Below are 27,650 nucleotides of genomic sequence, written 5' to 3' on the forward strand. Positions count from 1 at the left end.
TCATGTAATAGGTAAAAATCATATTTTAAAGAACAATAAGGGAATGTTAATTAAATTATTTTAAAATACTATGAGAACACGAGAGTTGGAGTTTCCATTGTTGTGTTTCTTGAGAGTTCAATGACTGGTACTTGTGATGGCTCAGACAAAACTAGTTGTTCTTACAGTAATAGGTATATCAACCGGTTGTGGAAATTGTTGTGCAGGGGTGGCTCCGTTGGTGGGGCATCAGCCTTTGGCTCAGGTCATGGTCCCAGAGTCCTGGGATCAAGCCCCATGTCTGGCTCCCTGCTCAGCAGGGAGTCTGCTTCTTCCTCTCCCTCAGCCCCTCTTCCTCCTCCTGCTCATGCCCATGCTCACTCTCTCTCAAATAAATAAATAAAATCTGTAAAAAAAAAAAAAATAAATAAAAAGAAGTTCTTGTGCATTTTTTACTTTTAACAAGAATAACATCTCAAAAATGTTTTAATTTCCATGCTTAAGTTCCACCCATATTTTCATTTTGATTAAGTTTTGCATTATACTTATGAAAAAGAAAGGGTTAGTCTATATTTTCCATGTCTGTAGTCACTATCAAATTGACTTGGTATTCATATTCTTTAAATTGATACTGTCCAATGGTGCTATCATCAAGAAGAAAATGTTGACTAATCTGTGCTGCCCAATATAGTAACAAGACATTTGTCTACTGAGCATTAGCAAAGTGGCCAAGTTATCAGTGCAACTGGGAAGCATAATACATCATTTTAATAAATTAATATTTTTTAATTAATATTATTTTAAATAGAGTCTCGAGTGGCTAGTGGCTACCATGCTGAACTAGCACAGGTTTGCATTGAAGAGGAGATGTTTGGAATACCAAGTAAAGTACCTTCAAGAATGCCTTATTAACAATATATTGGAAATGGCATGTATAACAATATTAATGATCTACATGTCATTGGAAGAAGTGTAGGAATAACATGAATGAGAACAAGATTATATTATGTTTTTTATTATGAGCTATATTTTCTGACTATAACAAAACATGATGTCATTGTGCTTACATTATAATAGTAACATATAACTAGCATCAATAATTAAATCCACAATGCTTGCTACAAGTACAATAAAATGCCATCTGCATCATTTTAAGATGTACACTTACTGTTTTATTTATTTATTTATTTTTAAAAAAATTTAAAAAGATTTTATTTATTTATTTAACAGAGATCACAAATAGGCAGAGAGGCAGACAGAGAGAGAGGAAGGGAAGCAGGCTTCCTGCTGAGCAGAAAGTCCAATGTGGGGCTCGATCCCAGGACCCTGGGATCATGACCTGAGCCAAAGGCAGAGGCTTTAACCCACTGAGCCACCCAGGCACCCCTCACACTTACTGTTTTAAAAATGTATTCTCTTTACAAACTCTTTTCCTGCATTGTGCATTTCATAACATTGGATTAACAGTCATTCCATATATAATGTACATTAATGTGAGAAACTAAAAAAAAAAAAAAAAATCCAACTAACTTCTCTGTGTAGGTAGATACTCAACTGTTTGCTGGTGGTATTTATATTAATGCTGACTCAGTCCTATGTTGTTAATGCGCCCGCAAACATTCACACATATATCTTCGAGTACTACATTCTATCTTCTAAAGACAAATCCTATTTGAATTCCAAATATTGATCTCCTGACAGATTTATAGCGTATGTTTGTTTAATCATGTTCAATAATATCTAACTTTGTTTACAGTACTTTCACTATAAAACTTTATGGTGATTTTTACCTCTAGTATGACTATTAAACACAATTGAATTAAATGATTAAAAATGCAAAGCACCCACCAAACAGAATGGTTAACTGAGACTGGAACCCTGCTTTGATAGTTTTTTAATATCTTAGTTTCTTCATTCCTCTTTTTATTCTTTTCCATTCTTAAAATGTGTAAAGTGTTTTGTTTTCCATAAAAGAATACAGCATACCCAGCTATTTTTTTTCTTATATATTGTAAACTACTTGACGATTAAAGCCAGTGTACGTAAGTGTCTTTCTGCATTCATTTAATATTGTGCATATCTTTGTTTCTGGATTGTGATGCTGATTCTATAAATCAACACATATTTAGTAGCATGAAAGAACATATTTGTTATCTCACAGTTTTGGAAGTCATGAATCCAAGCAGGCATAGCTGGGTCCCAGGGTCTCACAAGGTGTCAGCAAGACCATTGTCATCGCTGTAAACTTCAGGGAAGAAACTGATCCCAGCCTCCCCAGGCTCTAGAACAGAAGTGTCCATTTTCTTGCTATCTGAGAGCCAGGGGTCACCCTCCTCCTCCAGAGCCTGTCCACGTTCCTTGGTCTGTAGTAGGTCCTTTTTTCCATTTCAAAGACAGTAACAATGAGTCAAGTCATCATCCTTCAAATGTCTCTGACAGCCTCACGCGCCTCATCTTTCCTTTGCTTTCCACTCCCTCTGAACTCTGACTGACTCTTCCTTTTTCAAGGTCTCAATTGATTATACAGGGTTGACCTGGATCATCCTGGCTAATCTTCTGTTTTAAATTCACCTGATTAGGGACCTTAATTCCATCTGCCAAATCCTTCTACATGAGTGCCTGGATTAGTTTTTAATTGAATAAGGAAGGAATAGGAATATTAAAAGAACACTTTTAGTTGCCTACAGATATTTCTAATATTCATTCACAAGGGAAGGGGTGGGTTTTATGTAATAAATGCTGATCATTGATTAAAGTTGATTGCTTTGCACTTTAAAAGAAAAATATAGCTAATGATGGCTACTCCATCAAAAATGGTAATACCTTATAAAGTCAGCAGACACAACTAATTATTATGTCATATCACAACACCCTTGATATAAATAGGAAAAGTCCTATTTTACTCTGATTTGGAACAAGGATAGAATTCAAAAACCTTGAATACCATAAAACTAAAGTTGGTTATGTAATTTGTTATTTTGAGGGCCATTCTATGTGTGTCAGTATGCTAATTTCTAGGGATAAATAATATATATCTCTACCCTCTAGGCACAGACAAGTGACTTTATGTATAAATTTAAATGGTCGTGTTTTATTGACTCAGGGCATACTGACTTATTGTTAATGACTTTAAACCTTCCCTTTGTATTAGCAGTTTCAACTATGCTGTCTGCTTTCCTTAGAGTGTATATCTAATTGTCTTCACGTGGCAGAACTGGTTTTCACCACTTGCTCAAATATACATTCTCCATAATTTAAATAAATAAGTTCTAGCAAACCATTCATGTTCTTCATGTTTACAAAATTTGGAAATGTGCTTTTTAAAATTGGCATAGTACAAGAGTTTTTAGTCTTCAGAATCAAAAGAGTGAGGAACCAGCTCATATGCACATAAAAGGATTATCTTACATACATGCATAACCTTACGTTTTCTTGATATTTCAGGTTTTTTTTTTTTCTTTGAGGTGTTTGGTTCAAACCAAAGAAAAGATAAAAATTACTTTTAACATGTGCTCTGAGATAAAGGAAATGTTATTGTAATAAACTCTAGGAAACACTGAGTTCTAGGTAATATGTATACTACTTATTTTGATAAAATTATAGAGAGTGATATTACATAGTTAAAATAGATTGCATTGTTAATTTTATATTTTGATTTTTATGAATAAAATTGAGAGGATGAGAATTTAATGTCAAGAATTTAATGTCAAATCATACATTTGAATTAAAAACATTTTAGGGACGCCTGGGTGGCTCAGTTGGTTAAGCAGCTGCCTTCAGCTCAGGTCATGATCCCAGGGTCCTGGGATCGAGTCCCACATTGGGCTCCTTGCTCGGCAGGGAGCCTGCTTCTCCCTCTGCCTCTGCCTGCCTCTTTGTCTGCTGTGCTCACTAGCTTTCTCTCCCTCTGTCTCTGACAAATAAATAAATAAAATCTTAAAAAAAACATTTTAAATTCTTTGTCCTTACTGAATTGTTTTTTCAATATATGATTTTAAACAGGCTTAAAATTAATCACTTGACACTATATGATGAAACTATTATTTATTTTCTTATTGATGCGTTTTAGAAACGAAAATAAAATCTACAGGGGCGCCTGGGTGGCTCAGTGGGTTAAGCCTCTGCTTTCAGCTCGGGCCATGATCTCAGGGTCCTGGGATCGAGCCCCACATCAGGCTCTCTGCTCAGCAGGGAGCCTGCTTCCTCCTCTCTCTCTGCCTGCCTCTCTGCCTGCTTGTGATCTCTCTCTCTCTCTGTCAAATAAGTAAATAAAATCTTAAAAAAAAAAATAAAATAAAATCTATATATGATGGGATTACAGTACTACTTTTGAAATTATCATGAACTTAGTGGCAACTAAATTCTATAAGAATCTTTGGAGAAATAACCATAAAGCAGAAAATAAAATATAAAACCTTTTTCTTTTGTTTTCTTAACTTATCATTCTCAATCATTTTCAATGCCTTACCAATATAGACTACGCCATATTGTTTATGGTTGGCCAAGATTGTACACTCTGAATGCTAACTTTTTCTAGGCATGTTTCAAAGATATTAAGATATTTTTCTAGGCATGTTTCAAAGATATTAAGAGAATAATTATAACTCCTTATCCTTGATTATATCAAGGATTTTGAGTAGCTTCATGGGCATTCTAGTAGCTTCACGGACATTCTAGTTTTGATGATCTGATAGAAATAGAAGGAGAAAAATTAATGGGATATACTGAATGCAATAACTGGGTGCTGGACCTCAAGTTCTAAACCTAAAGAGACAATATCCTTAAGCTCCTAGATAATGTGTCAGGTAAGAAAGGAGCCTTTTCTTGAGGCAAGAAAGTTCGAAGAAGGAGCTCAATATTGAAACAGTATTTAAATTCTACCAACCAGGGATGTATGTCATCTGTGAGGTATCAAAGTTTGAGAGACGTGAGCAGGACTACAGTGATAATGAACAATGTGTGGGAACTCAACATAAGGAAATTTTCAAAATTCTTTTTTAGTTGGGGCACCTGGGTGGCTAAGTCAGTTAAACATCTGTCTTTGGCTCAGGTTATGATCCTAAGGTCCCAAGATCAAGCCCCACATCAGGCTTCCTGCTTAGTGGGGAGTCTGCTTCTACCTCTCCCCCTCCTCCTCCCCCCTGCTCATGCTCACTCTCTCAAATTAATAAAATCTTTTTAAAAATTCACTTTTATTACCACCCTTGTCTCTTGAATTATATCTGTCATGGTTAATAGGTTTTAGAAAGTTAGAATTATGTCAAACCTTGCAATCTATTGGTTACTTTGAAGTGTTTGTTAAATTACAGTCCCCATTCATAAAATAGTCCTTGCCTGCTGATTGATGTTTCTCTTTCTTTGTTTGACCAAATGGTTCTGATGCTAGTTATTCCTTGATGTGGCTTCAAAGATCAGGCTAGATTATTATTTGATTTCATTTCAAGTATAATAATATTATTTAATTTTTTAAAAGAAGTAGGGTTTTTAAGATAAAAATTTTGGGAATTTAAGTCAGGGAAGCTAACCTAAAATATCTAATGATCAAAATTTGCAGCTGAGTGTGCCCAAACCAGAAATACCTTCATTTGAAATAAGCACCAAACTTTGGTTGTAACCTGTAGATCCTTCTCCAAATTGCCATGTGGAGCGGCAATTAGATATGCAAGTGGCAGAATTTCTAGAGACATATCCCAAGATAAATGAGATACATGTAGAAGATTATGAGGAAGTAAAAGAACACTGGCAGGTGTGCCCCCGTGAAAGACCCCTCATAGTACCACACCTCAGGAATAGAAATAAGGATGTCATTTTGAACCACTTAAAATCAATGTTTTATGAACTATCTAGAAGAGAGAAGATCCTCATGAGGAGGCAATGAATGTTCTCTCTGATAGTTAGCAGCTATAATTCACTGTAATTTACTTTGTAGAAATAAAAATAATATGATCAGTCTTGATCTTGAGTTCTGTGGAGCAAGACATGCATGATGTATAACTAAGAAGTGATTGTGGTATATTAAAGCCTAGAAACTAAAAATTACTCCAGCCATGTTTTATTTGTATATTTGTTTTGTTTTATCTTGAATAGGGTGTTTATGTCATGTACAGAAACCACCCTTTATCTATGCTTCATTTTCCAAAATTTTAGTTACCCACAGTCAACCGTGGCCTGGAAGCAGCAGATGATCCCCCCTCCAACCTATTGTTAGCAGGTCAGTAAGAGTCTAACACCAAGTCACAATACCCACATTATTAACCTTACTTCATCCTGTCATGTAGGCATTTTATCATCTCACATTATCACAGGAAGAAGGGCAAGTACAATACAAGAAGATAATTTGAGAAAGACTAGTTCACATAACTTTTATTACAGTATATTGTTATGATTGGCCTATTTTTAATTATTGTTTTTGATCTACTGTGTTTAATTTCTAAATGAAACTGCATCATAGGTATGTATATATAGGAAAAAAAGAACATAGTATAATAGAAGGTTTGGTATCACCTTTGACTTCAGACATCTGCTGGGGGTTTTGGAACATATCCCCCAAGAATCTGCTGGAACTACTGTAGTCAGTGCAATGCTGTGTTGCAATGTTATCTTTGCAAGTTTTGACTATTTATTTCACTTTTCTGAACCCCATTTTTCTGAAAGAAAATCAGCTTTGGAGCTGAATATGCCAGAACTTGAAATGACATTGTTTACATTACTTGTTCAATAGTTTTAGAGAAGTCTTATAAAATATTTGGGCATCATTTCCCTTATCTGAGGAAAGCTAGCATCCAGCTCTCAAATACCTCAAATATATAGATCACAGATATGTAAGTTTCTTTGTAATGTGGGTTCTTTGTCCTATACCCTAAATCTGGGTTAGTTTTTGATTGCTTTAAACAATAGGTCATAAAGGAGGGATGTTCTATGACTTCTTTTGGTTTGTTTGTTCCTTTTTTTCTCTGTGTATGTGTGTGTATGTTTTGTTTTCCTTTTTCATTTCTTTCTTTTTGTTGTTGTTGTTGTTGTTGTCTTGCTTTGTTTTGTATGTTTGTTTTTGTTCTATGAGTTCTGAGACTACATTACAAATGACATGGAGCTTTCAAATGGTCATCTTGGTATTGTCAAGTAAATCCCCTCTCTGAATATGCCAGTTCAGAACTCAGCAGCCATCCTGAGAGACATCCAAACCACATGAATCAGAAACATGTGTATTCCATGTTAGGGTCCGTAATCAAAGGAACAAGACTGATACAAAGCAAAGGTCAAGCAAAACTTTATTTTGCGCCAAGCATCGAGAATCAAACTCACCAGTCAGGGCCGTCTCTTACAAATTGGTGACCCTCCCCCAGCTCACAGACTAACTTTTATAGAGCAAAGGCCATGTGGTTGAGCCTGGCTACACACAGGTGGCCAATGAGATTACAAGTTACCCTAGTAGATATTTGAACTAGCCTATCACCTTGGTTAGAATTGGCACCCAAAAGGCAGGGTCCACTCTCCCTGGTAGCTAGGGAGACAGTATGTGTGCTCCACTGGATGTTCCTACCTGGCCTGACCTGACCTTGTATCTGGGCTTTGCAAGTAAGTTCCTCTGGGAGGGGCAGGGTCAATCTAAGTTTACTGCATAGGGTCAATCTAAGTATACTGCATAAATGACAAAATGGCTCCCCCTGGCTAAGTAGGTCCTTACACTCCAGACCAGAATCTAGCTGAGCCGATTCTTCAGCCTTCTCAGCCCAGCTGGCAGACAGTTGATTGAAGGACCTGCCATCGAAGTGTATCAACTAGTCTTGAGGATTCCAGTTATCAGCCATTCAGTTCTTCCCAGGTGACCCAGGGATTTTCTGAGCATAATACAGTGGTTCCTTTTTTTTTTTTGTCAATAAGATGTGACTAACTTATATCATTATCGTAAAAAGTACTAAATTTAAGGGAACATATTTAACAAATTAAAAACACATTACAAATGTATTATGAAAATAAAATACATAAAATTTTATGAATAAAAATAATAAAGTGGACAAATAAATATAATTTTTAAAATCTGAATTGTGTTCATTAATGAATGATTGGACCACAGGAGGCTATTTAAAAATTATGACAGTTTAGAATGTGTCCGATTATTCCAACCTGGAGTTATATTAGGCAGATAGCATTATCTTGTGCCAATTGCTTGTTAGTACCATTTTCAGAAACAAACCCTAGACTAACTGGAGAATTAAACAATATAGAATGTGTAGTAACTGTGAACTGAGTTTCTCTCTTTATTCTGAATGTCATTTGTTTACCTCCTGGGGTGGGGTGGGGATAAAACTTAGCTCTTGTACTGAAAGTAGGCCAATATATTGGAAATAAAATTCAAGAACTAATGCCCAGGAACAAATTACATTCCACACTGAAAGTAAGGTATGCCAACAGAGAGCTGAGATGCATATTATTCAAGTGTGCAAAATGACTTCTTCATGAGGATTTTATAAGAGATGAATACTAAATTGGCCAGACTACAACAGGCAAATCGTATGTTAGATCAGAAATAGACACTTTAGTTTCATGAGTCATTGGCTTGGAAAACTGTCTTAAAGGTATTAAGGAAGGAAAAGAAAAAGAAGAAAAAGCACAATAAAACATAGAATATCTATCACAAACTCTGTCAGCAGGGGTGAGAAAAAAGCATGATGCATGGAATCGTAGAAACAGGGAATGCAATTTATCAGGAAAAACTTTTCATACCTGGCACTTTTTTGACACAAAAAAATTGCAATAACAACATTTTCTCCCTGAATTAAGATCCCACCATCTATGAAAGATAACACAGTGATCAAACATTATACATGACATAGTTTTAGATGATGAAACTGATATTTTAAAGTTAAAACTTTCCCACAAAAAGTTATTTATCAATTATGTGATTAATTTCTCAAGTATAATATATTAAAACAAAACATTTAAACATATATCACTTTATCAATAGTGTTAAAGTTGAGTAATAAACTAACTGTACAGTTTAAAATATGCTTCTGTTAATTCGATACAGTGATCTGAAACTTAAAAAAAAAACTTTAAAAAGTATATTAAAATCACGGTAAATATATATTTTCACTTCTACCACATTACAACCACGAAACTACATAGAATACAAATATACATGTCCATATCAACAAAGTTATAATGTTTTTCAAATTTATTTTATCTTTTTCCAGTTTTATAGAGCTATAATTGAGAAATAAGGACAACATTGTGTTTTCATATAATGTTTTATATGATTTTAAGTGATTACCATCATCAAGCTCATTAATATAACATCATCTCACATCTAGTTACCATTTTGTGTGTGTGTGTGTGTGTGTGTGTGTGGTAATCTACTTTCTTAATATCCACACTTATAGTAAATTTTAAGTATAAAATGTATTTTAGGACCTCTTATAACTCAATAGGAAAAACCAGACATTTCTTCAAAGAAAGCAGATAAATAGCCAGCAGTATATTGTGGGTGTTCAATATCACTAATCATCAGGGAAATGCAAATGAAAACCACAATGAGATATCATTTAGCAAAGATGTAGAGAAAAGGGTACTCCTGTGCATTGTTTTGAAACTGTAAATTGGTAAAGTCATTAGCGAAAAGGGAATGGAATTCCTCAAAAAATTAAAAATAGAACCTTCCATATGACCCACAATCTCACTTCTGGGTATACATCTAAAAGAAAGAAAATCAGTATCTTGAAGATATATCTGCACCCTCATGTTTATTGAAGCATTATTCACAATAACGAAGATATGGAAAACAACCTAAGTTGTCCTAACGACTTAGTCCTAATTGCATGGATAAAGAAATTGTGGTGTTTAGATATAAAGTTAGATTGTGAACAGTGAACTCATATGCAGGGAGCAGGGAATTTTCTTAGAAGAATGTAGATGAAGGAACAATTCCTTCCAGTGTGAAAGGAAGTGAGATGAAGACATTCTTAGGGCAGGGAGAGTTGCTGGCAGAACAAAAGGCATGTGAGGACAGATAGAACTCTAAGAGTTTTTGAGAAAACTAAATAATGGTATACAGAAATGTGAGGGACAAATTTCAGATAAGTCAGTGGGAAGAAACCACTTGAAAAAAATTTGAGAGGCACACCCTTATTTGCTAAGCTGAAGAGATTAAGTGTAATACTCAAAAGATTTGGAAACTCTGAAGCTGTGTACGGAAATAAAAACTAGAAGTTTACACATTGTTAGAGTACTTGGACAGAACGTAGAAGAGTACTTCCCAGGTGGCTGGTGCTCCCCACAGTGAACTATGGAAGAAAATCTACTGGATGGGGAAAGAAAATAACATGACTACTGTTCACCTATATAAAAATAAGAGTGAAATATTTGCTATTTTTTAATTTGTTCATTTTAATTCTCTGATATGTCTTATGGGGATTGATTTTTCTTTAAACAAAACATTTACAATATTATTTTTAACTAAAATGAGGTGGAAGCTTTTTGGTTTTTGCCCATAGAGTTGAAAACCTATTTTCCTGCAAAAACCTGCATATAGATGCTGATAGTAGCTTCATTTATAAGAGACGAAACCTGGAAGAAACCTAAATAAACTATGATACATTCACACAATGGACTATTATTCAGTGCTAAAACAGAAATGAGCCACCAAGCCATGAAAACACAAAGAAGAAACAAATTTACATTACTTAAGTGGAAGAAGCCAGTCCGGAAAGACTACATGCCATGTAATTCCAATTATATGTCATTCTGGAAAAGTTAAAACTGTGGAGACAGTAAAAAGCTCAGCAATCCTAGGGGTTGGAGGCAGGGTACTAGGGAGAGAAGAATAGGCAGAGCACAGAGCACTTTTATGGTAGTGAAAATACTCTGTAGTACACTGTAGGATGACACATGCTATTTGACATTTGTTCAAACCCATGGGATGAACAACAAGAATGTATCCTAATGTAAATGTCCAAAGACTTTGGGAGGTAATGCTGCCTACATGTAGGTTGATCAGTTCTAACAACTGCCCCACTCTGGTGGGCAATGATGATAATGGGGATGGCTATTTATGTATCTGTGTGGTTTTAGGGGATATATAGGAAATCTCTCTGCCTTTCTCTTAATTTTGCTCTGAACTTAAAAATGTTCTATTTTTATTTTAGACAAAAGTAGATTAATTTTGTCTAGGGTAGACATAGAAATTGGGATTTACACACCAAACATTTTGGGGGGGATAGAAATGTTCTAAAACTGGATTGTGATGATTAGCTGTACAACTCTAAATTTACTAAAAATTATTTAATTTGCCTCTTTACACATAGAATAGATGAATTCATAGTATGGAAATTATACCTTAAGAAAGCTTTTTTTAAAAAATTATTTTTTAAAATTGTATTTGAGAGAGAAAGAGAGAGAGAGAGAGAGAGATGAGCGGGGGAGGGGGGGGAGAGAAGCAGAGGGAAAAGGAGAAGCAGACTCCCCACTGAGTGGGGAGCCCAGAACAGGGCTTGATCCTAAGACGCTGAGATCTTGACCTGAGCCAAAGATATATGTCTAACCTACTGACCCACTTCTGCCCTGAAACTTTTTTTTTTTTAAAAGATTTTATTTATTTATTTGACAGAGAGAGATTACAAGTAGGCAGAGAGGCAGGCAGAGAGAGAGAGGAGGAAGCAGGCTCCCTGCTGAGCAGAGAGCCCGATGCGGGACTCGATCCCAGGACCCTGAGATCATGACCTGAGCCGAAGGCAGTGGCTTAACCCACTGAGCCACCCAGGCACCCTGCCCTGAAAATTTTTAAAAAATAAAGTCTGAAAAGAAGAGGAGGGAAAATCATGAAAGTATTTTCATTGATCAGAAGCTTACTAATTTTATTTTCTCTTTTTAAAATACTTTTCTTGTTAAATGTTTCAAAGTATTTTGAAACTTAAAAATGTTGTGTTTTTTTCACCGATACATAAATGATTTCAATTTTTTTGGTAAGCACGTTGTTGTGGCAAATAGCTCTCAATGTTGCAGGAACTTGCAGTGATTTCTGGAACGAGAACCATGCCTCCTCGCCTGTCACTTCAAGATAAAGATGTTATTATTTTTTTTTAAATAATGGATGATAAAGCATTTACCCAAAAAATCTTGTGCTCCCAAGAGAACATTTTTTAAATGAGTGGAAATGTTTCAACATTATGTGATTTTCTTTCTAAAAATTATTAGCTGACATTTCACTAAACTTACAGAACTTGTCGACAAACTCAGTAGATTGAAATATTCCCAAATTAGGGACATCGGCAATTGTGTAACAAACTTATTATAAATATTGTAACAACATTTTTTAGAAATTCAAAAACTAAATGATATCAGGAGAGAAGAGAATTGATTGCCTTAAAATAAATATAATCAGACTAATAAGGGCAGTCAATGATGCATTTTTCAGCTGTTTAACATTCAAATCTAGTTTTTTAGCTTTTTTTGAGTCAGATAGGTATTCTGTATGAGACTATAATAATGGATACATGACATTGTGCATTTATCCAAAGCCATAGAATTTTATAGTAACAAAGAATGACCCTTAAGGATGCAAATATAAAAACACTTTAGGAGATTGTGGATCTCAGGAAGAAAATAAAAATGTTATAAAGCAATCCAACTGTATTACATATATGAAATTGTTTCATGGAAGGGTGTGGGGGGAAATGTGTTTGCTTAAGTAACTCTGGAAATAAATGAAACCTGAAAGAGTTGAGGGAAAAGGAAATGATGTAAGGGCTGTACTCTGGTTTATGAAGTTATCTTGAGGGAGTCATCAGTTAACAAGGAGAATGCAGATACTTCTATACATTTACAATGTTAATAAACAATTAAGTAAGTGGATGGCAGATGATGAGTCACTCCTCTCCCTGTTCCAGTGAAAATTTACATATAAGCAAAGGGAAGGAGAAACATTCTAAATAATTTATGTAGAAACCCTACTCTCCAGGAAGAGGAGTGTGGCTCCTTTCTTTAAGTGTAAGTTAAAGTTGCACTTAGTGACTTTCTTCCCAAAGAGAACTGCAATAAGAAACAAACAAACAAACAAAAACAAAAAAACCCACAACCAAACAGTACATTTCTGGGGGACAATTTGACAAACACTCTCTCAGCCAGGCGATCACAACATCAACATTATTAAGTAAAGCTGATACTGTGTACTATTGAGGTAATGAAAATGACACTATCTCTGTGGTCCTTCTCCCAAAAACACATAACCCCAGTCTAATCATGAGAGGAGAAAAAAAAAGGCACAGCAAATACCAATTGAGGAATGTTCTACAGAACAGTGACTAATGTTCCTCTGAACTGTCATCAAGACAAGGGATGTCTGAGAAATGTTTCCCAGCCAGGAGGAGTGTATGCAGACATAATGCTAAATGCATGACATGGAATAGAAAGGTTACAGTAGGTAAAAGTAGACATTCTGGACACAGGATGAACTTTAGTTAATGATACTATATCAATATCGGTTCATTAATTGTAACAAATGTATCAACCTAATTTAAAATATTAAAAGAGGAAACTGGGTCTACATATATGGGAATATTCTTTACTACCTTTGGAATTTTTCTAAATCTAAAATTTTGCTGAAAGTAACATTTCATTTAAATACACCACATGGGGTGCCTGGGTGCTCAGTGGGTTAAGCATCTGCCTTCGGCTCAGGTCATGATCCCAGGGTCTTAGGATGGAGTCCCACCTCCTGGCTCAGAGGGGAGCTTGCTTTTCCCTCTTCCTCTGCCCGCCTTCCACCGGTGCTCTCTCTCACTAACTCTCAATTTTTTATTTATCTCAAATAAATAAATAAAACCGTTTAAAAAATTGGAAAAAAAACCCACATCCATACACAACTAGACAAAAATAAAAATAGAAATGAAGTTCCACTTATCATGAGTTTATATCCTATTTTTGGAGAGGTTATAAACTGATATATGCCAAATATATATGCATACATATTCACACAATGATAAATATTATTAGAAAATTAACAGATGTAAAAGAGAATAGCCAGGGTGCTATTTCAGGGAGTTTGATTAAAACAGACCACTTCAAAGAGGTAAAATCTAAATTAACTGAGTTGAAAATACTATCTCAGATATAAAGTAAGAAAGGAGCGTGTCACAGTGGGAATGATCAATCCTGTCAAATGCCACTGAGAAATTTAGAAAGGTGAAAATTTAGTACCAACTTCAGATTTTGACACTGCTGGAAAGGACAGTCGTGCCCAGCCTGCTGACCCTCGCATGGTTCCCTAAGCAGGCCGCGGGCCTGAACACTTTTTAATGTGAAGATAAAAATCCTTCACAGCTTGTGCCAAGCATATTGCTTTGTTTGGGAATCTCTTTCTGTGTTCTGGGTTTGATGTGCGTATCTTTGTTCTTCTTAAGAGTGTGTGTCCTAGGGCACCTGGCTAGCCTCGGTGCTCTATATGTTCCCAGCAGAGAGGGGATGGGGTTCTTCACCTTAAGCCCAAGAGGTCACTGGGGACCAAAGCTTACTATTGAAGTTGAGCTTTATCTGTCTTCTCTATGCAAGTAAAACATCGTTCCATCCAGGGCCTATGTGAGTCATGTCTTTTTGGTGACCTCGACATCTGCAAATCATACAATGAGTTGACATCTTAGAATGGCAGTTGCTGCAGGTAGATATTGTTCTGCTCTTTGCTCTTCTTTGTACAGTGGGGTGCCTCTGTTAGAGGTGGGAGCCAGGGTCACGGCTTGACAGATGTAAGTATGTGACTCTGAAAAGAATGGTTAAAGCAGAGTATTGGGGACAATGACCCGGCTGGCAAGGGCTCTAGACAGACCTGGAGGTGAAATGTGTGCAAAATAGTGAGGGGATAAACTGAATCCCATAAAACCTACTCAACGATGGCCATGTTTTTTACACATGAAGGTCTTTTTTCTGTCGTAAGGCATGCTCGTTTGCAGTGTTGATTTCCAAGACACCAACGTGACTGTGTTGTCACAGTGCTGTTAGGAATGTGAATACTTTTCTAAGTGGGATGGTAAGTCACTATAATTTTATTTTTGTTTGTTTAAGAGTAATATTTAGATTTAGTAACCTCAGGATATACAAAATGCATTTTGTGATTAAAAAAAGAAAGAAAAAAGTGGATGTTTGCAGACCTGCTGGGAAAACTGTTGGATTGGTCCAGGAGAGCCGTCATTAGATCAGAGTATGGTAATGCGAGTTGGGCTATAGAAATGTGAAGGGGACAGTAGCTCTTTGGAAACTAGATGACTGATAAACTCAAACAAAGAAGTCAGAAAAATAATGATCCTTTTCAGCCACGCTAGTGTAAGAGGACTCTTTTACACTCCAAAGTATTGTTAGTTATAGAGGGGAAACTCTTGCTCCGTTTTAGACATGATTATGGTAAGTTTCCTTGGTAGCACCTAAGTGAAGGAGAGTGGGCATATATGGTTTTGAATTCAGAAAAGAGGTCTGGACAGAGATGTAGGTTTTTGAATGTTAGGCATATCAGTTGTTATTAATACACTGGGGAATGAGTTTGCCTCATAGAGGCAATACAGCGAGAAGAGATGATAGTTTGTTATAGGAACACCATGACTGGGCCTTGGAAGAACAAGTGAGGTATTTGGGAGGAAGACCAGAAAGAATGGAATTCAAGTAGAGAGAATATTTTTAAAAAATCAGTGAGAGGACAGTCATGAAAAGTGTTTTGCAAACATCCAAAATAGTGCTAAAAAAACTGTGCTCGTGACTTAAAAAAATAGAGGTCATTAATGTCTTTGTTGAGAACTTGGAGTGTGCCAAGATGTGAATTTAGTCTCTGTGTCTCTCTATTATCTATCTATCTATCTATCTATTAGCTATCTATCTATCTATCTGTCTATCTATTATCTATCTATCTATTATCTATCTATCTATCTATTATCTATCTATCTATCTGTCTATCTATTATCTATCTATCTATTATCTATCTATCTATCTATTATCTATCCATCTACTAATCTATCTATCATCTATCTTCTCTCTTCATCTATCATCTTTATGGTTGGGTTATAGTTGCAAATGCATGTTAGACTGACCTTCTCAGGGATCCAAATTATTAGCTTGCTAGAATCACCTACCTGTCTAGTCTTGTCTTCCTTGCACAGTTGGATTAAAATCCGTTTTAGAGTGATCACTGTATCTTTGCAGTGTTGATATCTGCCTTCCTCCCCACAACAATTTACATAACACTGAAGTTCAGAGCTCTGGCCTAGTTTTGTTATTATGTACACAGAGATTTAAAAACAGTACAGAGTGAATCCATAATATCCTTATTAATAGTTTTATTATACTCACTGGATTCAATTACTTTTATATCCTTTACATTAACCGGATGATCTTCAGAACACTCTAGATATTGATATATATGTTCAGACAACCCATGCATTGAAAATAAAATGAAACAGTTCATGCAAAACACACTACAGATACAAAATCCTGGAGATTATCACTAAGAAAATCAGTGAGCATTTTTTAATTATTTATTCCTTCTGATTTAGTATATTTATTTCAAGTTTGCTATGCACTTTTAATGTTAACTTAGAGTTAATTTTGTTTTAAATGGATTATTTAATTAAATTTTCTTATAAAACATATGATGTTGCTATTATTATTGCCACCACTTGACAGAAAAGAAAAAGAAAGTAGAATAAGATTAAACCAGATGCCAATTACCTAGTCACCCTTGTTATCTCCTCCACACAAATTACGTCTTTTAAATTGCCATTCTTCTGGCTATTCATTTCTGGTTCTTATATTGAAATGTCTGTTTTTTGAACAATTGAACATTTTGCTTTCTACATATATGCAGATAATTTGCCAAAATGGCATGATAATTGTCAGAGAATATCTACAGCCTAACTGTGTTGCTGGTAACATATTGTAAATGTGTTGTGTATTATTTAAACAATCTTCCGCATGATATGTGGATTTAATAATTTTATACATTCCCCTCATTGTTTAAAAATCATAAAACTATGCTATAAACCTGAAATGGTCAATTTGTCTCAGTTCTATTTCTTTTATATTCAATCGCAGAGAAATAGTTCTAAGCCATCTGGCTGCTCAAAGAAAGTGAAAACTTGCGTTCTATTTTGTGTTCTCTTTTGATAGCAAGCCTTGCTTTTTGGTTTATGGAGCATATTGCAAAATTTCAAGCAATGGATAATTGCAAATTACTAGCAGCAGGTGCACAGACTATTTACTTACTAGTTTTATAATATAAAAAATACATTAAGAAAATGGCTAATTTATTAGCATTTACTATTCTCTCCTATGAGTACTTATCATGACATTTTATGAGAGATAAATGTTTCATTTTAACTTGTCATTTGTTTAACAAGCCAAAATATCCATGATGATTTCTAAGAATGAAGGAGACAACATATATGTATAATGTCATTCCTGACATATAGTAAAAACTCTAAGGAATGGAAGCTGCTATATTTATGTATTGATTCAAATTATCAAACTATTGTACTTGTTAAATACTAAACACACATACCATAATACAGTATAAATACTTACCTTTTTATCAGTTTTATCTCTTACTGCCATCATCAAAACTCATCAGGAAAAAGTTCATATCCTTTAAAATACATGCATGTCAACTTGAACAGAGAACAAATACTGAAATGCAAGAATGTTGTTTAGAATGGCAAACAATAGGATAAAGCAAATTCTCAATATATTTTTTTCCCAATAATCAAAGTGAAAGTTGTATTCTAGTGGGTTCAAGGATCTGAGCAAATTGCAGCACAAATCTGATTTGTGGGTGTGGGTGTCAGGGTTTCCCATCCCACCAAAAAGCACTTTATTGACACAGCAGTGTGTCTCAGAACTCCATTCAGTTTTGACAATATCTACACAAAGATTCCACAAGTAAAAGATCACTGCAACTGAACTGCCCCCCACCCCAATACACCTTCAGAAGCCAGTTCCTAGCCCAGGTTATTAGCTTGATTCTGACCGACTGGGTATAAATCAAAGGTTCCCACGAACCCTTTCCTTAATTCCACTAGCCTGCTAGAACAGCTTATGGAATTCAGAGAAACTTTACTTACTAGATCACTGGTTATAATTCCTTGTAGAGGTTATAATTCAGGAACACCTAAATGGAAGAGGGGCATAGGGCAACGTATGAGAGAAAGGCCTGAAGATTGGGGTCCTCTCCATTCTCCCCACATCTGCGTGTGTTCACCAACATTGAAGCTCTCTTAACCCAGTCCTTTTAGGTTTTTATGGGGACTTCATTACAGATGCGTGATGGAATATATCATTGGCTATTGGCAATTGATTCCACTTGCAGCCCTTCTCTCCTCAGCAGGAGATAGAGGGTAAGAATGAGACTGACTATTCCAACCCTGGAATCCCAAGGTTGGCTCTCCTGGCAAAGGGCTCCTGTTTTAAGTGGTACCAACATCACAAAACACACCTCATTAACCTAACAAAAGAGACCTCCCAAGCTCTAATCACTTAAGAAATTCCAAGGGTTTAAGAGCTCCTACCAGAAAGGAAACCAAGACCAAATACATACTTTATATTATAGATTTAATACCACATAGTATATCCAGATTAGTTGCAATTGTTAATTTCCCATCTACAAATTCACCTTTTTCTTCCAGTTTTATTGAGAAATAATTAACATCTATCACTGTATAAGTTTAAGGAGTTCGGGTTGATGGTTTGACTTATATAGATTATGAAATGATGACCTTAATGGGTTTAGTTAAAAATCCATCTTCTCATAAAGATACAGTAAGGAGAAAAGAGAACAGAAGAGAAGAGAAGAGGAGAAGGGAAGGGAAGGAAAGGAAAGAAAGGAAAAAAATATATCCTTAGATGAGAAACAGGCTTTACTGTCTTGGCAACTTTTCTCGCATATCATACAGTCCTGTTATCTCTCACCCTCTTGTTGCACATTCCGTCTCTTGTACTTATAACTGAAATTTTGTACTTTTTTTTTTGATCCAACTCAATAAAGCATATCAAAATAGAAGTAAGAAAAGTATACCAGAGAGATAACCCACATATTCACTCCTGTTTATGTTAACATATCATTAAGTATTTTATTCAATGTCAATATTTTACTGCACTTTTTCTAATTTTGTACCAAAATAAAGCATCACATCAGTACATTAACATGTATAAACAATTTCTATTTTTTTTTTTGAAGATTTTATTTATCTATTTGACAGAAAGAGTGAGAGGGCACAAGCAGGCAAGCAGCCAAGGTGGAGACAGAAGCAGGCTCCTCGCTGAGCAGAGAGCCTGATGCGGGGTTTGATCCCAGGGCCTGCGGACCTTGACCTGAGCCAAAGGCAGTCGCTTAATGACTAAGCCACCCACGGGCCCCAGTATAAATAATTTTCTAAAAATATATAAATAATTTAAAGTCCAGGGATGAAATTAATACTTTTCTCATAAAAGACAACCCCAAACCTCCTATTCTGTTAGGTTTAGTCATGTATCATCTAGCACCACTTCAGTGCTTAATTTACTATACTTTCAAAACCATTATTGATCTTAGGTATAACGAGAACTTACCCTGATCTTCGTCATCAGGCTTCACTATCTTTTACCTTTTTTTTTTCTTTCTAATATATTTGAGAATTACTTTTTGTCTAGTTCCACAAAAGTATGTTGGGGCTTAAATGAAAATGACACTTATCCTATAAATTAATTACTACTAATACCATAGGGCATTTTCACTGGACATTGCAATTATTTTAACAGACTTGTAACTAATCCTTTGTGTATGTGTATGTGTGTGTGTCCTTTCTTTCTCCAATGGCTTCTTTTCTGATTCTAGAAAATAAAAAAAGAAATCCTTATGATGGTTTAGAGTATCAAGTGAGTACTCAGGTCTGATTTCATTTCCTGCTGTTTCCTCTCTTACTTACTCTGTTCCAGATAAAATAGTCTCCCTTGATGTTTAAATATGTCCTAATCCACAATGTTTACACTTCAGTATTTCTCTGCTTGCATTTTCTTTTCTTTTTTTTTTTTTAAGATTTTATTTGTTTATTTGACAGACAGAGATCACAAGTAGGCAGAGAGGCGGGCAGAGAGAGAGAGGGAAGCAGGCTCCCGCTGAGCAGAGAGCCCGAAGCGGGGCTCGATCCTAGGACCCTGGAATCATGACCTGAGCTGAAGGCAGAGGCTTTAACTCACTGAGCCACCCAGGCACCCATCTGCTTGCATTTTCTTTTGTAGCATAGTGACACTGAGGTTGTGTCCAATATTTGTAGTTAATAGTTCATCCATCTCTAACAGGATCTTCTCTATGATTCAGTTTTGGTTTCCTCCATGTAACAGTAATACCAAATAAAATGTTTATTTTACTTATGAATATGCTCATTATCTGTCCTCACTAGAAGGAAAACTACATGAGGGTAGCATTCTTTGTCTCTTTTATTCACCAGTGCTTACCACTGTACCCAACAGGTAGTAGTCACTCTATTAATGGTTCTTAAATGAATGTGCACAAGAATGTTTGAGAGTAAAATCATGTCTGAACGAATGGATGGTGTCAGGTAAAAATAAAAGTAGCTAACACATAATGTGCTAGTAGAATGCTTTGATTAAAATAAGATTTAATATAAATTCCTTTGCATAAGAAGATTATTATATATGATCTATAAAAGTGCTTTTGAAAGATTAAAAATATTTAAAATAATTCAGTTGCTAATTAATTTATCTATAATATAGCAAATATCAACAGACTCTACAAAAATTATATTTTTATTAGGAGTCAATGATATTGAAATATCATATACTTAATAAACAATTACACATTAAACCTAGAACATTAGCCTATTTTTCAACATTAATGTAGGTCTAAGTTTCCATGACCAATAGACAAAACTGACTTCCTCTCTTTTTCTCTTTGTTGTCACTAGCTGAAGTTAGTCCTATTCTGAGCAGTTTTATGAAGAGGCTCTGTTGGGGAGAAACTGAGTTCTTCTAATAAAATCCCAGTAGAAATAAGGAACTCAGGCCTTCAGCCAATAGCCATGTGAGGGAGTGGCTGGTCCCCCTTCAGTTCTAGTGAAGTCTTTGGATGACTCACTGAAAAGTTTGCACCAAAACCAATGAACTGAACTGTTCCACTTAAAGACTACCTAAGATAATACATTTTTTCAGCCACTAAACTTCAATAATTTGTTGTACAACAATGGGTCATTAATAAACCCTGTTGTAGGTAGAAGCAGTATTATTCCTTTCTCTAACAGGCTGAAGTTGAAAATAAAATCTTTCCAGTCTTGCATATAATTGAAATAAAGAAAAAATCACTTACATAAACTTGTTTTTGTTTTTTTTTCCATAGGTGAAAAACAATTATATTTATTTTGTCCCTATTTCTGTTTTATATGAAACATATCATTTATCAGTGGAAAAATATACTTTCTCAGATGATTCTTGTAATGCTCTTCACGGGCCTGGAAGGACAGAGGACAAAACTAAGTCATAAAAATGCACGTGATCCTCCCTATTTGTGAATTATGTATTTGTGAATTCACTTACTTGCTAGAGTTTATTTTTAACCCCCAAATCAAAGCTTGTGGTATTTTTGAGGTCATTCAAGGACATGTTCAGAGTGGTGAACGGAAGAGGAGGAAAAAAAAAAAAAGACAGAAATGAGATGGTTCAACCGAAGATTGAGATTCTAACACATTTCAAGAAGATAAAGCTGTAAGCATGACAAGTAAGTTTGGGTTTTGAGTCTCCTAATTGTCTTGTGAAACCCTGGATCTGTCACATCTCTGGCAGAGTAGTCCCCTCAGGGTTCTGAAGAGCAGGGTGGGGTAATATCCAGAGGACAGATTGCCAAGAGTATTCAGTTAGACTTATGCGTGGACAAGGGTTGGCTTCATTCATAGTTCAGTGAGTCACATAGTTCAGTGAGTCAGTGTTGTTATTGTAGCTGTGAATATTATTCTTAAAATCTTCACTAAATTTGTGCTGTCTGTAAGACTGTGTTATTCCAAATGGTAACTAGTACGGCTCAGTACGCTTCTCAGTATTATAAAGCAAATAAACAAAAACATAACACAATTAGTTTTCATGACCCTCCTCAAGGAAAATTTACATGACTCCTGTTTATCGGAACATTCCAAAGTGTGTGTGATAATTCTTATATTTTTAAAAAAAGAGTAAAATTATTTGGGAGAAAACTAAAGTTTTTTACTTTTATTTAAATAGGTATCTCACAAATAGGCATTTCTATGATAACCAACCCCCCCAATTTTTCATATGGCAAAAGACATACATGTTTCTCATATAATGAACTGATTGTACTGGTGTTATAGTTCCTACTATGGATATTATCAGCATCAAATTATTTAAACAAAATAAAGAAAAAAAAGAAACCATGTAGAATGATAACTTGTGGGGAATCACAGATTTAAAAGGCAAAAAAAAAAAAAAAAACAAAGAAAGAAAAAACAAACAAAAAATAAAAAAACCAACAACTTACAAATTTAACTGAGAAGTGAAAATCAGAGAGTAAGCTGGCATTTCTTCAAACTAAACCCCATCCTTAATGCTAAAGCACCTTCATTTTCCATAGCACATTCAGACAGAGTTTCATAAAAAGGCATTTCAATTTAATTTAAATTGGCTGAAACAATCAGATAGCTTTTTCTCTCCTAAATGACTTGCTTTTGCAATGGATGTAAAAGCTATTAGCTTTTTTTTTCCTCCTAAAAGTAGGTATGAGGTATGAGGATTTTGTCTCTTGAGATACATTCTGATTATTAATAAAGAGGTTGTGAAAATTGAACATGACTTTCAGCCAACACAGTAACACAGATTTTGTTAAGTGACAAGTGACATTAAGAGCCCTTGAGAGACAGGTTTCTGTCAGAGGAAGGAGATTCATGTTGGTGTAAAGGGAATAAAATATTTCCATTATAGAGAGGTTTAATTTCATTTCTTACCTGAGGATTAGAGTAAACTAAAGAGAACTTGTTGTTCAAGAAATTGTTACGACATCTGACTTTGGTAAAGTCCTGTCTGACTTCTTGGACATAAAGAATGCCATGATCCTTTTTCATTTTCCTCAAATTTTCAAGTTTCTTATTCAGTTTCTGGCTCTGGTCTCTGCCTTGTAATGATGACATAAATATTTCCATGTTCATTATCTATTTCCTTTCATTTATGATGCTGCAAAATTATTAAACTCTACAAGAACGTGATGGCACACTCAGGTATCATGCCTCAGACCTTGGCATTGCTCAAAACTGCTGTGTCCCTCAAATCTCCAGTTTAATCACCAACTTCTGTCTTTCAGTCTTTCTTATAACAGCTCCTTTTCTTTCTTCTCAAACGCCTGGTGTTTCTGTTCTTGACACCAGATTCTGTGCATATATAATCTCCAACTAAATTATGGTAATACAGTTCATAATTTCATCATGCATTTGCATCTGGAATTCTTTAATCCACCACATAATCCCTAATATTTTTGCATCAATAATTTCTAACCATCAGTATTCTGTATTGTTGGTGTTGAGTGTTAGGAGAAAGTAGAGAATTTGGTTAGTGGAACTTACTATATTTGACTTTTTCTTTTTTTTTTTTTTTTTTTTTCCCAATTTATTTATTTTCAGAAAAACAGTATTCATTATTTTTTCACCACACCCAGTGCTCCATGCAAGCTGTGCCCTCTATAATACCCACCACCTGGTACCCCAACCTCCCACCCCCCCGCCACTTCAAACCCCTCAGACTGTTTTTCAGAGTCCATAGTCTCTCATGGTTCACCTCCCCTTCCAATTTACCCAAATTCCCTACTACTCTCTAACGCCCCTTGTCCTCCATGCTATTGGTTATGCTCCACAAATGAGTGAAACCATATGATAATTGACTCTCTCTGCTTGACTGATTTCACTCAGCATAATCTCTTCCAGTCCCGTCCATGTTGCTACAAAAGTTGGATATTCATCCTTTCTGATGGAGGCATAATACTCCATAGTGTATATGGACCACATCTTCCTTATCCATTCATCCGTTGAAGGGCATCTTGGTTCTTTCCATAGTTTGGCGACTGTGGCCATTGCTGCTATAAACATTGGGGTACAGATGGCCCTTCTTTTCACGACATCTGTATCTTTGGGGTAAATACCCAGGAGTGCAATTGCAGGGTCGTAGGGAAGCTCTATTTTTAATTTCTTGAGGAATCTCCACACTGTTCTCCAAAGAGGCTGCACCAACTTGCATTCCCACCAACAGTGTAAGAGGGTTCCCCTTTCTCCACATCCTCTCCAACACATGTTGTTTCCTGTTTTGTTAATTTTGGCCATTCTAACTGGTGTAAGGTGATATCTCAATGTGGTTTTAATTTGAATCTCCCTGAGGGCTAATGATGATGAACATTTTTTCATGTGTCTGATAGCCATTTGTATTTCTTGATTGGAGAAGTGTCTGTTCATATCTTCTGCCCATTTTTTGATGTGTTTCTCTGTTTCGTGTGTGTTGAGTTTGAGGAGTTCATTATAGATCCTGGATATCAACCTTTTGTCTGTACTGTCATTTGCAAATATCTTCTCCCATTCCGTGGGTTGCCTCTTTGTTTTTTTGACTGTTTCCTTTGCTGTGCAGAAGCTTTTGATTTTGATGAAGTCCCAGAAGTCTATTTTCGCTTTTGTTTCCTTTGCCTTTGGAGACGTATCTTGAAAGAAGTTGCTGTGGCTGATATCGAAGAGATTACTGCCTATGTTCTCCTCTAAGATTCTGATAGATTCCTGTCTCACGTTGAGGTCTTTTATCCATTTTGAGTTGATCTTTGTGTACGGTGTAAGAGAATGGTCGAGTTTCATTCTTCTACATATAGCTGTCCAGTTTTCCCAGCACCATTTATTGAAGAGACTGTCTTTTTTCCACTGTATATTTTTTCCTGTTTTGTCGAAGATTAATTGACCATAGAGTTGAGGGTCCATATCAGGGCTCTCTACTCTGTTCCACTGGTCTATGTGTCTGTTTTTATGCCAGTACCATGCTGTCTTGGTGATCACAGCTTTGTAATAAAGCTTGAAATCAGGTAAGGTGATGCCGCCAGCTTTATTTTTGTTTTTCAACGTTTCCTTAGCGATTCGGGGTCTCTTCTGATTCCATACAAATTTTAGGATTATTTGCTCCAGCTCTTTGAAGAATGCCGGTGGAATTTTGATCGGAATGGCATTAAAAGTATAGATTGCTCTAGGCAGTATAGACATTTTAACGATGTTTATTCTTCCGATCCAAGAGCATGGAATGGTCTTCCATCTTTTTGTGTCTTCTTCAATTTCTTTCATGAGTGTTCTATAGTTCCTCAAGTATAGATCCTTTACCTCTTTAGTTAGGTTTATTCCCAGGTATCTTATGGTTCTTGGTGCTATAGTAAATGGAATCGATTCTCTAATTTCCCTTTCTGTATTTTCCTTGTTAGTGTATAAGAAAGCCACTGATTTCTGCACATTGACTTTGTATCCTGCCACGCTGCTGAATTGCTGTATGAGTTCTAGTAGTTTGGGGGTGGAGTCTTTTGGGTTTTCCATATAAAGAATCATGTCATCTGCGAAGAGAGAGAGTTTGACTTCTTCATTACCAATTTGGATACCTTTTATTTCTCTCTGTTGTCTGATTGCTGTTGCTAGGACTTCTAATACTATGTTGAACAAGAGTGGTGAAAGTGGGCATCCTTGTCTTGTTCCTGATCTCAACGGGAAGGCTGCAAGCTTTTTCCCATTGAGGATGATATTTGCTGTGGGTCTTTCATAGATAGATTTGATGAGGTTCAGGAATGTTCCCTCTATCCCTATACTTTGAAGCGTTTTAATCAGGAACGGATGTTGGATTTTGTCAAATGCTTTTTCTGCATCAATTGAGAGGACCATGTGGTTCTTCTCTCTTCTCCTATTAATTTGTTGTATCACATTGATTGATTTACGAATGTTGAACCATCCTTGTAGCCCAGGGATGAATCCCACCTGATCATGGTGGATAATCTTTTTAATGTGTTGTTGGATCCTGTTGGCTAGGATCTTGTTGAGAATCTTAGCATCCATATTCATCAGTGATATTGGTCTGAAATTCTCCTTTTTGGTATGGTCCTTGCCTGGTTTGGGGATCAGGGTAATGCTGGCTTCATAGAAAGAGTCTGGAAGTTTTCCTTCTGCTTCAATTTTTTGAAACAGCTTCAGGAGAATAGGTGTTATTTCTTCTTGGAAGGTTTGGTAGAATTCCCCAGGGAATCCGTCAGGTCCTGGGCTCTTGTTTTTTGGGAGATTTTTGATCACTGCTTCAATCTCGTTATTAGATATCGGTCTATTCAGGTTGTCGGTTTCTTCCTGGTTCAATTTTGGTAGTTTATATTTTTCCAGGAATGCATCCATTTCATCAAGGTTGCTAAGCTTATTGGCATATAACTGTTCGTAGTAACTTCTGATGATTGTTTCTACTTCCTTGGTGTTAGTTGTGATCTCTCCCCTTTCATTCATAATTTTATGAATTTGGGATTTCTCTCTTTTCTTTTGGATTAGTGTAGCCAGTGGCTTATCGATCTTATTGATTCTTTCAAAAAACCAGCTTCTAGTTTCATTGATACGTTCTACTGTATCTCTGGTTTCTCCCTCATTGATCTCAGCTCTAATCTTGATGATTTCCCTTCTTATGTGTGGAGTTGGTTTGATTTGTTGTTGATCCTCCAGTTCTTTAAGGTGTAGAGACAGCTGGTGTGTTCTGGATTTTTCAATTTTTTTGAGCAAGGCTTGGATGGCTATATATTTTCCCCTTAGGACCGCCTTTGCTGTATCCCATAGGTTTTGGACCGAAGTGTCTTCATTCTCATTGGTTTCCATGAATTGTTTCAGTTCTTCTTTGATCTCCTGGTTGATCCAAGCATTCTTAAGCAAGGTGGTCTTTAGCTTCCAGGTGTTTGAGTTCCTTCGGAACTTTTCCTTGTGATTGAGCTCCAGTTTCAAAGCATTGTGATCTGAGAATATGCAGGGAATAATCTCAGTCTTTTGGTATCGGCTGAGTCCTGATTTGTGACCCAGTATGTGGTCTATTCTGGAGAAGGTTCCGTGTGCACTTGAGAAGAATGAGTATTCTGCTGTTTTAGGGTGGAATGTTCTGTATATATCTATGAGGTCCATCTGGTCCAATGTGTCGTTCAATGCTCTTGTTTCTTTATTGATTTTCTGCTTCGATGATCTGTCTAATTCTGAAAGAGGCGTGTTAAGATCACCTACGATTAGTGTATTCATATCAATATGACTCTTTATCTTGATTAACAGTTTTCTTAAGTAATTGGCTGCTCCCATATTGGGAGCATAGATATTTACAATTGTTAGATCATCTTGGTGGATAGTCCCTTTAAGGATTATGTAGTGTCCTTCTGTATCTCTGACTACAGTCTTTAGTTTGAAGTCTAATTTATCTGATATGAGAATCGCTACCCCAGCCTTCTTTTGAGTCCCATTGGCATGAAAGATGCTTCTCCACCCCTTCACTTTCAGTCTGCGTGTATCTTTAGGTTCAAAATGGGTCTCTTGTAGACAGCATATGGATGGGTCCTGTCGTTTTATCCAATCTGCAACCCTGTGCCGTTTTATGGGTGCATTGAGGCCATTCACATTGAGAGTGATTATTGATAGATACGTTTTTAT

The sequence above is a fragment of the Neovison vison genome, chromosome 10 (genome assembly GCF_020171115.1).
Source record: "Neovison vison isolate M4711 chromosome 10, ASM_NN_V1, whole genome shotgun sequence".
Classification (NCBI taxonomy): Eukaryota; Metazoa; Chordata; class Mammalia; order Carnivora; family Mustelidae; genus Neogale; species Neogale vison.